We start from the raw sequence: 13,968 nt of genomic DNA, 5'->3' as shown, positions 1-13,968 counted from the left end.
CTTTGAAGCCGTAGGAGATACCTGAGCCATGTCCGTAGGGAGAGCCGTGGTCGGTGAACGGGGTGAACCTGAAAAACATCTTGTATCAGCAGGAGTTTTAGCAGATTTTAAATCTAAATGACTTGCAGGTAAAGCTGTAAAGGGTTTGTCAGCAATCGTTAACGAAATCTCAGTTTTTAAAACATTACTCTCCCTTGTTTTAATGGGGAGTCCTGCAGTTATTTTACCCTTGGAAAAGTTCCGTATTTTCCCAAGAACAAATGCTTGAGTCCTGCAGTTATTTTACCCTTGGAAAAGTTTTGTATTTTCCCAGGAACAAATGCTTTATCAGGTACATGGTCAACAACAACAGGGGCATTAGGGAACATGGGAGTCGATAAAGTTACAAACTCGGTTACATTCATGTGTTCATCAACAATCGGATCGTTCAAATGACCAAGTTCGTCAACAATATATAAAAAGCGTTTTTACAAATTCAAGTCAGGCTTACCTGATAATCCGAGAGACGCCCAAAGGATACCAGGATACGTGTCGTCATCGGCATCAGACGGTCCAACAATCTGTCAGGTGTCCCTCGTGATTGGCGAAGTAGCGGGAGCGCTAAGGTTACCCGCTCCCCTGGCGAAACCCGAGAAATCCCCGACAGGCTGTGAATCAGGGCTTCCCAACATGGCGGCCAGGATTCACACTCACGGCAAGGAGAACCTTGAGAGCAAGGTTTTTCCCTGCATGTCGATCAGAGCGTGTGCAGGTCTACAGAAGGTGACGAAAGTCACCTACTGCAACGCCTGCCACGGCCTGCACAACATCGCATCTTACGAGTAACTTTCTCCTCCATAACAATCACACAATCACTAGTACACAAGCACAAGAGAAGGCAAAGGGCTGCAACGTAGAGAGCGGAGTGTAGCACAATCATCCACATTGAGCCGAAGCGAGTGAATGGGGAAAGCGGGCTGGCGGTGGGGGGAGGGGGGGGGGAGCTAAGCTCCTCCCCATACTGCCAGCCAACCAATCAGCATAAATGCATGGTTTTTGTTCTCTTAGGCTGTTGCTGAAGCGAATTCCTTTATTAAATGATTATGAGGTTTGTATATTTTGTCAGAACAAAAGACCTTTTGAGAATTGACTTTTCGAGAAATATTTGCATACCTAGAATGACGTGGTAGTATACAGACATAAACATAATAATGTATAGTAATGACAAAATCTATGACAATCTCACCTAAAATAAATTGAGAACAATCTCACTTCGAGAAGTTATGTAATACTTAACTTTTTTCAGATAGTATACTCTCAACATTATAAACTACCTTCTATAAATATCTATTACCTATTCTGTAACCTAAATGAGGTGCAAATTTAAAAAAAAATCTTAAATAATGAAAATTTTTAACTTATCTTTAAACTGATGCGTTATATATTACAGCCTGCATCCCTGTTATCAGCTGTGATTTAGATATGAATAATTTAATCTTCTACCCTCAGCATTCCTCTAGCTTCCATCTCCTTCCAATATTATTAGGGGAATCGGGTTGCCCACAAATGTACAGTATACAAATGCTTCTGAAAGAAAAGTAAAATATATTTATTCCAATATTCCAAATATTCTTTCTAAGATGATGATCTTCCCATATCAATAAGGAAATTGGGTTGCCAACTAGAAAGTTTTTTTCTGGGTCGACCTGTAACGCCCGGTGAAAAGGGTCCTTCTTTACACTTTTCTGATATAAACCTTCCAAATATACCAGAGAAAGATATAAGCATGGAATGCAGAGGTTACTACCCTCGCGCGAGCACCTTGTGGGTGTCGTGTATAAAGCAGGGGCGTGTGAAAGCCACTATTCACAGGCTGTCTTCCATTTGGATAATTCCTTCATTAAAGGGAAGGGCCGTAACAGAGGCCCTGAATACCACACTTGAACCACGCCACCGACGCCTAACACGAGCGCCCTCTAGGACATCCTTCTGTTTTGGACTTGCTCGCTTGGTCGTAATTTTTTGTGCTCTTGGTGTTTTTCCCGTTTCTGGATTTAATTCATTATGACTTAAGCTACTACTTCACCTTTACCAATGTTAAGTACCATAGTTTGTTTTGACAGCTTTTTGCAGCACCGGGCAGTTGTACTTTTCCCAGTAGTGTGGTTTTAATTATAGACCGGTTTGGCCTTCCACGGCGTCGGCGGCCATTGTTGTTTTGTTTGCCTCGCTGGAATTTCACGTTAATCTTGCCCATTTGGTACTCTGTCATCTAGGTTCTTGGTTAAGTCACTTAGCCTTTTGAACCATTATTATTATTATTATTATTTTACTATGGTACTTTTTGCTAGCAAGTCCAATCTGGACGAACAAAGAATAGCGTCCTTGGTTTTATTATACTTTAGTACCAGCCTCGGGAGGGATTTCAAATGTGCATTTACATACAGTAAATGCTTCTGAAAGTAAAGTAAAATATATTTACTGCAAATGTTCTTATTGAAATGATGAGATGATTAGGCATAAATGGCATCAATTTGGTGGGTACAATGAATTGATGTCACCATGGCCCCCATACTTCAAACTAAAAAACACAATATTACCTTCAGCATACGAATTTAGACGCTTTTCCAAAGGCTTTTAAAAACTTTAGGCAATAAAGAAGTTATGGAAATTGGGCAGCAATCTGGGGAACCAGAATAGCAGATCATAATGATAGTGCTAAGTTGAGCTGGGAGGTCATTATAGTCTATTTTAGTCTAATTCTTTGGGGGATAACAGTCAAGAAGAATACAAATAATGACGTATTAAGATGTTACTTTATAAGATTTACTGATTTTTAAATGTCGTGAGATGAAAGAAAAAGTCAGCATTACCTGGACTCATGTTCTATCTAAGCTTAGTTTCCTTATATATCATATTTCAGCACAACCTTTGATCAACCACACTTGATCCCCTCAAAAACTAAATATCTCAGAAGACATTCTGCAATACCAATAGGAACATTTATAAACAAAGTAAAATGTAAAATAAAACCTTTTAGGTACTCATCAATTTGAAAAATAGGTTCTATCAATTAAATTGAACCACAATTCCTATAAAATCACTGGGTGACCCACCCTCTGAATGACCTACCCTATTAAAGACCATAACATGACAAAGTTGCAGATAATTTGTATTTTTCCTAACTATACAAAACTTAGCTATTTATTAGGGGTTATACTTTCGGCAGAGCTGAAATGACGAGCCATTAAAATTTAGTGAGGGTTAACTACCCACACCGCTAGTTAGTAGGGGGGGTAGCTTCCAAGTTTGGTTAAATAGCTAAGGTTTGTATAGTTCGGAAAAATACAAATTATCTACGAATTTGTCATTTGTTCCGTAACTGGAATACAAACCACGCTATTTATTAGGGGTGACTCACCTATTAGGAAGGGTGGACGTCCCTGCTAATATGGCTTTTGGCTTTACCCGGGTGCTCATTTTCATAGTATGTTAGTACTAAAAGATAAGGAGTCCCTGCACCGCTAAAGGTCGGCGGCCTACGCAAGCTATGTGTTGAGACATGCAGAAGAGTGACTGTCTAGGTAAAGTTATTCCGAGTCTATTGTAGGAAAAACCTGATGTAACCAACACTTTCCCAATACCACTTCGCCAGGGTATGGGGACGCAACAGTATTAGCTTAATACTAGCTACACAAGGGAGCATGGTTTACCTGCAGTGGTTTGAGGTCAGCTTATGCAGAGAACCCAGGATGCTGCTTTCCCCACGAGAGGGTAGGATGAAGAAAAGAATAAGAACCAGTCAAATCTTTTCATTCACGCAGACTAAAACCGGGTAACAGTGCCCTCAACCTTCTGCTATTTGTCCAATAAGGAGTTTGAGGTATACAACCAGCTGTTGTGCAGCCACCACCAGACCGATAGAAATCGTATCCAGTTCCTGTGGGTTACGTCTTGCAGGAGAAACGTTGTGAAAGTCACCTGGAGCATTCAGATCCTTTCTTGTAAAACCTGCGTCACAGAGTAATCTGCTAAGAAGGACCAGGGGCATAGCTATGCCCCTGACATCGTGAGACGTCATGTCGAGATAATGTTTTGGTGATCCTCCTCTAGTCTCTCCCAGTGCTGGTGACAAGAGAAGGGACCCGGGTGGGCTCTTGCAGTTTTCTTAAGGTAAAGTCTCATACCTTACTCTGGGTACAGCAACGGATGATCTGGATCGTCCGTTACCGAGTAGAGACTTGTGTAGGATCCGTCACCTCTGGAGACTGTGTCTGGCGACATACTCAGGGATGAAACTGAACATTGCCCTTCTCATTAATGGGCGATGTGGAACATAGGGTGGTCTCTTTAGAGATCGGAGAATTTTAACCATGTTCCGAGAGGAAGGTCTCAATTCCGACTGGAGAAAGGCAAGTTGTAAGTCCATATGAGTTAGGAAAGGTCTATCGTTGAGAGATGTCCCTTCCTTTCAGTTTGAAGGTGGAGGATCAAGGTTGAGTGATCATCTTTACCTGTCGAAACTGAATAGGGGGTCTTTTCCTCTTGTGTACACTCGAGGATTCCGCTATTGCTGGACTACAGGTATCGAGTGGAGAGAGACACTTTCACATGACACCAACCACACAAGATGTTATACTGCCTGGTAGACTGATGCTGAGGAATTCCTCAGATATCTAGACAACCTTTTCGCAAAAGAGGTACTGGGTAGTCTCCAAGCGTACAATCATAGCAAAGCTATAGCTTGCGGTAAGTGTCAAAGTGGGTTGTCTGTGATGTGGAGAGGGTTCTCTTAGAGAGACTATCAGGAGCTGAAAAAGGTTTGTAAACGGTACTGCGTAATACCATAGCGTGGCTAGGAGAGTCTTGAGAGGTTGACCGTTGTTCTAGCCTTCTTGAGTGCCCTTCTCCGGACAAAGCAGGGACGAGACGTAAACGTCATTGTTGTACCCACCATTGTTGCCAGAGATTGATTGATTGATTGATTGATTTAAAAATTTTCAGGCATCCTGACATCTAAGGTCATTGACGCCGGTAACATTTAATTTATGCATACAAAAATAAAAAATAGAGTATTCAATTAAAATCATAAAAGTTGAATGTCATAAAAGTTAAATAGTTTTCAGAACACCTGCTTCTGAAATAAATCTAAAAATGCCACTTGCATAGTATGACGCATCATTTCCAAGAATCTTGGCAAGGATGAACCTGCCACTCTCACCTCGAGCCTCAAACAAATATCTATTCCTTAAGTTGTTATAATTGGGGCATTCGGTCAACAAATGCCTTACTGTTAGAGGTACTAAACAGTCGTCACAATACGGTTGGTGTTGGCCCTTTAGCAGAAACTCGTGTGTCAACCGAGTGTGATCAATACGGAGACGACAAAGAGACGTCTCCCATTTTCGGGGCATCATATTATACCTCCAAGGAGATATGTCATTTGTTATCTCTCCCATTTTATTCCCATCTAGGCTATCCCATTACTGTTGACATTTATTGCAAACCAATTTCTTGATGTCAGGTAAGAAATCATTACAGGGAATGGGATACCTTCTTGGCAGCAACTCGGATGCAGCCTTCTTAGCCAGTGAATCTGCCTTCTCATTCCCAGACACACCTACATGTGCTGGAACCCAACAAAATTGAACTGTTATACCTCTCCGTCCAATAATAAAAAGCCATTCTAAAATCTTTAAAACTAGAGGGTTATTAGAATTAAAAACTTCTATAGCTTGAAGGACACTCCTTGCATCGCTAAAAATTGTAAAATTACCCTCTTTCTCCAACGCTATTTTCTCAATACCGGTTAATATGCCATACAGTTCGGCAGCAAATATGGAAGCAGTCAGAGGAAGTGCACCTCTACAATTAAAACCATTACTATGTACTCCAAATCCAATGCCAGCATCAGATTTGGAGCCATCAGTATAGATAAAAGTTGATCCTCTATGTTCTTTAACATGTTCATTAAAAAGAGACCTGGCTTCTAGGTCTGACATATTCTTCTTATCTCCAATAAAATATTTACAAAAAGATATCTCTGGTAACTTCCATGGAGGCGTTGATGATACTTTGAATGGAAGTACCTTACTGTATTTCTAATTACATCCAGACTATTTAATAATCGTTTCACCCGAAAGCCATAAGGTTGAGGAGATTTTGGGTGCAACTCAAAGTATGATGCGTGTCTTATAAGGCTTGCAGTCTGAAAGGCTAGAGAGTTAGGGAGTCTGTGCAATCTAAACCAATACCGAATAATGGAAGACATTCGGTAAAGGTCTAGAGGTAACTCTCCAGCATCAACAAGGAGACTTGGGAAATGCGAGGTTTTAAAAGCTCCAGTAGACAATCTAATACCTGCATGATGTATCGAGTCTAATATTTTTAACAGGCTTGGGGTGGCTGAAGTATATATTTCACATCCATAACTAAGTTTGGATAAAATCAAGGCCTTGTATAATTTTAAAATAGTATTGCGGTCTGCCCCCCAATGATGTATGGGACAATACTTTTAAGATATTCATAGCTTCAACACATTTAGCTTTTAACGCTTTTAAGTGAGAAACCCATGTAAGCCAACAATCAAATATCAAACCAAAAAATTTAGCTTCACTTGCACATGGTATCCGTTGACCTTTAATGTATATATCCGGGTCTGGATGTACTCCCCGGATACGACAAAAATGGACAATGGTAGTTTTACTTGTCGAGAACTTAAATCCATTCATGTCAGCCCACTGGATAATTTTATCAATAGAGAGTTGGATTTTTCTCTCAACCATTGCCATTCTAGTGCCAGCAAATGATATTGAGAGATCATCCACAAATAATGTTGAGAGAACATCCCGGGGAATGACTGAGGATATCCCATTAATTGCTAGTGCAAACAGGGTTACACTCAGCACATTCCCCTGAGGAACTCCTTCTTCCTGACACTTACTTTCTGATAGAGTTTCCCCCACTCTCACTTGAAAAACTCTGTGCTTAAGAAATGACAGAATAAATAGTGGTAGTTCTCCTTTTAATCCTAGTTCATGAATTGTTTTAAGTATACCATATCTCCATGTGGTATCATATGCCTTTTCAAGGTCGAAAAAAACTGTCACATGGTGCTGTTTGGAAGCAAAGGCTTCACAAATAGTGGACTCAAGTCTCATTAACACATCAGTGGTTGAGAGCATTTTTCTGAATCCACATTGAATCGGTGATAAAATACCCTTCTTTTCAAGGTACCACATCAACCTTACGTTGACCATCTTCTCCATGATTTTACATAAACACGAAGTCAATGCAATAGGTCTATAGCTTGCTGCTAAAAACTTGTCCTTACCGGGTTTTAAAAAGGCTAAAATAATGGCTAGTTCCCAAACACTTGGGTAACTATGATCATGCCATATTCTATTAATAATACTTAAAATAAATAACTTTGTATTAAAATGTACATGTATGGAATTCCGTCCGGTCCAGGAGCTGTATCGTTGCAAGTAGCAAGTGCGGAATCAAGTTCTCTTTCAGTAAAAGGAGAATTATACGATTCTTCCCTTCCTGTTGCAAAATTTAAAATTTTCTTTTCTTCAATGCTCCTGTACTGGTGACCAGGAGCTGCTACACTCTTGCACGATACATTTGAAAAATGGTCACCCAGGGCATTGCTAACTTCATTTCCCTCAGTCACAAACTGACCATTCACTTTCAACACTGGTGGTGGGTTCGGGGTAAATTTGCCTGCAATTTTTTTTTATTTTCCTCCATACAGAAGATGGGGGCGTTCTACTATTAATGGAGGAAACAAAAGCCACCCAAGATTGGCGTCTAGCTTCTTTCATGGCACGACGGAACTGTGCTCTACACTTTTTGTATGATATCAAATTTCCATCCGTACGGCGTCTACGCAATCTAGTCAGGGATTTTCTGGTGGCTCTGTGCAAGGCTGTTAATTCTGAGGACCACCACGGGACTGGTCGTCTTTTGAATAGTCCTGTGGTTTTGGGAATCGAATTGATTCCTGCTGTATGAAGAGTTCCATTCAGTAGGTCTATGGCATCATCAATACTTTCAAACTGTTCTGCGCTCCCTTCGATTTCACTTAGCTCAGAAAATTTAACCCAGTCTGCCTTGTCTACATTCCAACATGGCAATCTATATGGAAAATGTGATACCCTATAACATATTTGCGCTGATGTAATATGCATTATGATGAAATTTCGAATGTCAAGAAAATTATATAAATCAGTGTTATTCGCACTATATTTATGTGCTCATAATAGTAATACGGCAGCGTGACCTTGAGATCAGCTGATGCCAACCGAAAGTAAATTAAAAGTATTTGTTGATTATTGATATGCTCAAGAAATTGAAAAATAAAATGTGACAGGAACACATATAATGTGTTTGTGTTCATGTATGTATCTTCTTCGTCGTATTTGGCTTGGTAGGTGTTTTAACAAGTCAATGGCAGTAAACCTCATTAAATCTCAGTTGGTGGGAAATGCTAAGTATCAATATATTACTTTAAATTTTATACCGTCCTCGTAACTATAGTTAAGACTAATTGATTAACTGCGGAGTACACCTCGTTAACAGGTTTTTGTTTACAGTAACCAAGCATGGTTACTGGCGAGAATTTGGAAAGACAAATCTTGTGATTCGGTCTTTGGTCCTCCCAGCGTTAACACGTAGCTCGGGCCAACACAGTCTCGAGGGAGTCTCTGCCTGGTGGCCCCAGGTTGTCAGGCTTTATGTTAGCCTACGCCGTACTACGGTTATATATTGTGGAATATTTCCCAAATATTCTTTACAGGTGGAGTTTCTGGAATAAACTTATGTCACCCCCATCAGCGTTTAAACATTGAACCAATAAGAACCCCCTCAGACGAATCGAGACGCTTATCCTACCGTCTATTACAAAAATATAAACGTTCTTTAATAAACCACAATTAAACACAGTAATGTCTAATAAAATATAAAGGCTTAATATTGAACTACAATACTGTATGAAGCTTTAAAAATGAACTACCCGTATGCGATTGCGAGAGCGAGCACACACACACTCACACACAGAAAGAGCTACAACGATTTCGCATTATACCTGTATGAAAACTGATTTCCTGTAACATATTGGCGTTGATGTAATATTCATCATGAAGATATTTCTAATAAGTTAAGAAATGATAAAAAAATATGCCATACGTATGTACGCCATATTTTTATACAGTAAGTAGCGGCACTTCCAGATCAGCTGATCATAACCAAAGGTAAACAAAATTTTCAATATAAAGCCCGTCCCATGTAGTAAACAATTTATAAATATAACAATAGAACGAAAGTCATTGAGAATCCCTCATGGCGGAGTAGAACTCAAGGCGGAGTGGAAAACGTTCATAACTACTCCCGAGCGTAACGGGGAGAGGACGAAACACGGACCAAAATAACGCTAACAATTGAAAAGTCACGAAAAATAAATAACTCGTAAGTTATCATCCACCCAGAGGGGGAGAGGTGAGGGAGGGAGAACCCGTTGAACGCACAAAACGGAAAACGGGAAATCCGCTCCCCCACCGGAGCTAAGAAAGAAAACGAGAGAAAGGGGTAACTCGTGACTGCGAACAGAAAACGGGGACCCCAAGCTCTCGCTCTCTTGGACACAATATCAGGACTAAAAAACACACAACACTATTATAAACGTATAAAATAAAAATGTACAACCATATAAAACTACGATCGAAGAATAGCATCTGCTAAAACTTAAAATAAATAGCACAGTCGAGTGACGAACGCCTCGGAGGGGCGGGTACTAAACAATAACAAAGCTAGATCGCTATCTCGTTCGTAGGCTGGACTTGCTAGCAAAAAATACCATGAGCATAAATACACAAAAATAGTAACGGTTCTAAAGGCATAAGGCCAGGGACTTAACCATGAACCTAAGTGACAGAGTACTAAACGGGCAGACAAAGATGAATTCCCAAACAAGTGAACAAACAATGGCCGCCGTGAAGGGCCAGACGGGAATAATAAAACAGACTATACTGGATATAAAACAAAAGCCCGGTACTATAAAAAGCTGTCAAAACAAACTATGGTACTTAACATTGGAATGTGTGAAGATGGAGCTTCGGACATGACAAAATAAATCCATGATTGATAAAAAAGATCGAGAGCACCACAAAAAAATTCAACACTTAAGATTCCAAAAAGAAGGATGTTGTTCAGATGGCGCTCGCGTCGTGGCGTGGGTGGTGTAGCGCTGGGGGTTGGCTAGGGCCTTTGTATCGGCCCATCCCTTTGACGAAGGAATTAACTAAATGGAAGACAACCTGTGAATAGTGGATTTCACGCGCCTTTGCTTTATACACGACACCCAAAAGGTGCTCGCGCGAGGGTTGTAACCTCAGCATTCCATGCTTTTATCTTTCTCTGGTATAATTGGAAGGTTTTATCAGAAAAGATATATAAGAACGATTTTTTACCGGGCACCACAGGTCTCTCCCCAGAAATAGATTTTTCCTTCGTCAAAATCCCTTTTTCAGTACTCTATTGTAAAATGCTTCCAAAATTGATGAATAGAATACAATAATGCATTTATAGAGCATATGATATCCTATGAAACAAGAAAATGGAATAATGATAGACAGCAAGAAAATATTGACAAAATATGATCCAGATGATTGCCGAATCATAACGTATCAAAATAAATCTACGGAAACTTCACTTTTCTAGTTCGACATACGGCCAACTTGACTTACAACTCATCTCTCGGTTCCCATCTTGGTCGTAAGTCGAGCAATACCTGTACTGCCTTGGAGTCCTTTGACTCCCTCCTGGGAGGGATGCAACACTCCAACAACGACAGGGGTAGGCTCTTCTCCACTCCTTCCCGAGAAGACTTTCCAGCGCGAGGTGGGGTTTCCCTCATTGGTGCAATGGGGAATGCCTCACCTCACGTGACTCCCCTGAGAACGGGAAGTTTTCGTCCGAAGGGGAGGGAGAAAAAGTCTGGGGAGGTGAGGAAGCCTGCCTCAAAGACTTACGAGGAGTCAGCTTTGCCCTCGGAGAAGTTACCCCGTTTGAAACTCCTCTCTTCCTCTTCAGGGGAGTAGAAGCTGCCAAGGATTTGTGGCCTAGGTCAGAGAGAACAGGCTTAAACGCCTGCACGACTGCTCTGACCAGTGTCCCAAACCAAGGCTGCTGGCTGACGGCTGCGGTGTCAGATACTCCCTCTGGAGGGAAAGGCGAAGAGGAAGGCGAGCTTTACGCCGTATGCGCCCTCTGGGGGTCGTTGGGTCAGCGAGCTGAATGTAAGCAGTCCTCCGTAGAGGAGTCTCTGTGAGTGAACTTCCACGAGGGGGAGAATCACCGGCAGGAGAGACTGTTGGACTTAGTTCCTCCCTCGAAGGTTGAGCAGAGGGAGAAACTAAGCCTTCAGCTACAGCAGGTTGATCAGTTGCAGAGGTCGGAGATACCGCATCGGAAGCCTCTGCCACCACAACGTCGACGATAGACAGAGGATCAACCTCTGTCAAAGTCAGCGATTGTTTGACAGCGGCACCCAACCGGATCATGTCAAACAAGGATTCCTTAAGGGCGAACCTTCGAGCCCCAAGGAAGACCAAGGCTGGAACAAATCATTAATGCTTACATTAATATGACAAATTCGTAGATAATTTGTATTTTTCCTAACTATACAAACCTTAGCTATTTACATGGGGTAATTACTTCGGCGTAGCTGAACGACGAGCCATAAAAGTTTTAACAAGGGTTTCCTACCCCTCCGCTAGTTAGCGGGGGGTAGGGAGGGGTAGCTAGGTACCCCTCCCCCTCACACACACCAGAGAATACTCCACTTTACTTAGAGGTAGGACTTATCTTGGGGGACAGGGCTGGCGGGCACATAACTGTAAATAGCTAAGGTTTGTATAGTTAGGAAAAATACAAATTATCTACGAATTTGTCATTTGTTCCGTAACTGAAATACAAACCACGCTATTTACATGGGGTGACTTAACCCTTAGAAAGGGTGGTAAGTCCCGGCCATACTGACTTTGGCTTGCCCGGGGATTCCACATTCAAGCGATCAAGTACTCGGACAATAGGAAATCCGTGCTCCTCGCTGGTGGTTGTGAAACTGCCGCGGCCTACGTAAGGTGTGTGCGAAGGTGAAAAGTGACTTGTCCCAGGCAGTTGCCCTGGAGTCCCTCACAAGGAAATCCAGGCTAGGACTCTCCCAATACCACCCCATCAGGGTATGGGGACATGACAGTATTATACCTAATACTAGGAACACAAGGAAGCATGGTCTACCTGCAGTGGTTTAAGGTTAGCTGTGCAGAGAAACCAGGATGCTGCTTTCTCCGTGGGAGGAGAGGATGAAGAAAAGAATAAGGGCCAGACAGATCTTTTCATTCATGCAGACTAACACCAGGTAACAATGCCCTCAACCTTCTGCTACTTGTCCATCAAGGAGCCTGAGGTTTAGACCACCTGTTGTGAAGCCACCACAGGGCCGATAGAAATGTATCGAGCCTCCTGTGGGTCATGTCTTGCAGGTAAGGGGCTAAGAAGAAGGTCTGATGCTTCAACACCCCCGCTTGTAGGACCTGCGTCACTGAAAGATGCTCCATGAAGGGCAGGGACGTATCTAAGCCCCTGACATCATGGGCTCTAGGGCAATGCGACGGAGAAGGGTCAGGATTCAAGGCAGGGTGGAGACCCTTCTCCTCGTTACCCAGGATCCACGAACGAGACTTGAGCCTGGAGACGAACTGCAGCTGTTCTCTGAAGACACCAGCTCGGACTCCCTACCGGCAAGGTAGGAGATGGTCTGAGTCATCTGCTACAGGACGGAGACTCGAACCCTGGAAGGAGTCGAATAGCGGGTCCAGCACTCCAGGATTCTGAGTCTCGGCAACAAACCTCAGGGACGAACCTGAATGTTGCCTCCCCCTAACCCCCTGAATGGGCAAAGTCGTAAGAGAGACCATGTGACTCGCTTGGCTGAAGATAGGCTAGCGGGAACACTGTCTACCCAGAAAGGTGGTGGTCTGGGGACTTACATAGTGGTTCGTCAGAAGGTCTCTTTAGAGACTCTAGGACTCGAACCACGTCCCAAGGAGGAGGTCTCACCTTCGACTGAGGGTAGGAGAGGACAAGGCTTCGCATGCGAAGGAAGAGTTCCAGCGGGGGGAGAAATGTTTGTTCCTAGAACTAGGAGGCAAGACTTAAGGCTGAGGGATAGCCTTTCAGAGTCGAAACTGAAAAGCACATTAATCCGCAATCCCACTAGGGGCTCCACTATTGCTGGAAGCGGCATCGTGTGGAGGGATGCCCTCTCCCCGACACCGGCCACAAAAACTCGCTCAATCACCTGGGAGACTACTGCGGAAGACTTGCGCAGGTGTCCAGGCCTCTTTTTCGCCACTTGTTGCGAAAATCCTCTCTCTTTCTCTTTGAGGAGATGCTGGATAGACTCCCGGCGGGAAGTGGAGCAAGCTATGGAGGCAACACATCGATGGTGTCCCACCGTTACTAGAAGGCATCCTACCCGATGGCCTTGGGATCCGTGACCGGGGAGCAGTACAGCGGGAGCTTGCAGCTCAGTGCTGTAGCGAAACGGTCCACCGAGGGAGCCCCACCGAGGCAGGACTTGTAGGCTACTTGAGGATCCAAAGACCACTCGGAATGTGGTGTCCGTGACACACTGCTCAGACTGTTGGCGAGCCCATTCCTTTGCCTGGAATCAAGCGAGCTACCAAGGAGACCGAGGGGGACTCGGACCATCTAGGTATCTCTACCACAGGATGGGATGTTTGTACTGAAAAGTACCTCCTTGTCTGGGCCAGAAAACCATCACTGTGGTGTTGTTGATCCTCATAACCACAGAGTAGTCCGCCAGGCTAGGTGGAGCTACTGAAGTGCCAGAAACACGGTTTCCGTCTCTAGTAGGACTAGAGAAGGTTCTTCCTGGTTCTGACCACCGGCCTGAGGACC

General features: G+C 43.0%; 1 long non-coding RNA gene across 2 annotated transcripts in view; it reads right to left on the bottom strand.

Annotated features, from left to right (window-relative positions):
* The window catches only part of LOC137650668 (uncharacterized), a 68,407-nt gene that overhangs the window by 4,897 nt on the left and 49,542 nt on the right, over positions 1–13,968 (bottom strand). Inside the window, exon 3 of one of the 2 annotated variants that reach the window (XR_011046035.1) lies at positions 1,031–1,566. The exons of the other annotated variant lie outside the window; for it this stretch is intronic. This is a non-coding gene — a long non-coding RNA (uncharacterized lncRNA). Of the gene's footprint in view, positions 1–1,030; positions 1,567–13,968 lie in introns of those variants that run through there. 2 annotated transcript variants of the gene reach the window in all.

The sequence above is a fragment of the Palaemon carinicauda genome, chromosome 12 (assembly GCF_036898095.1).
Source record: "Palaemon carinicauda isolate YSFRI2023 chromosome 12, ASM3689809v2, whole genome shotgun sequence".
In the NCBI taxonomy this organism is placed as follows: domain Eukaryota; kingdom Metazoa; phylum Arthropoda; class Malacostraca; order Decapoda; family Palaemonidae; genus Palaemon; species Palaemon carinicauda.
This window is presented reverse-complemented; position numbering and strand designations above follow the sequence as displayed.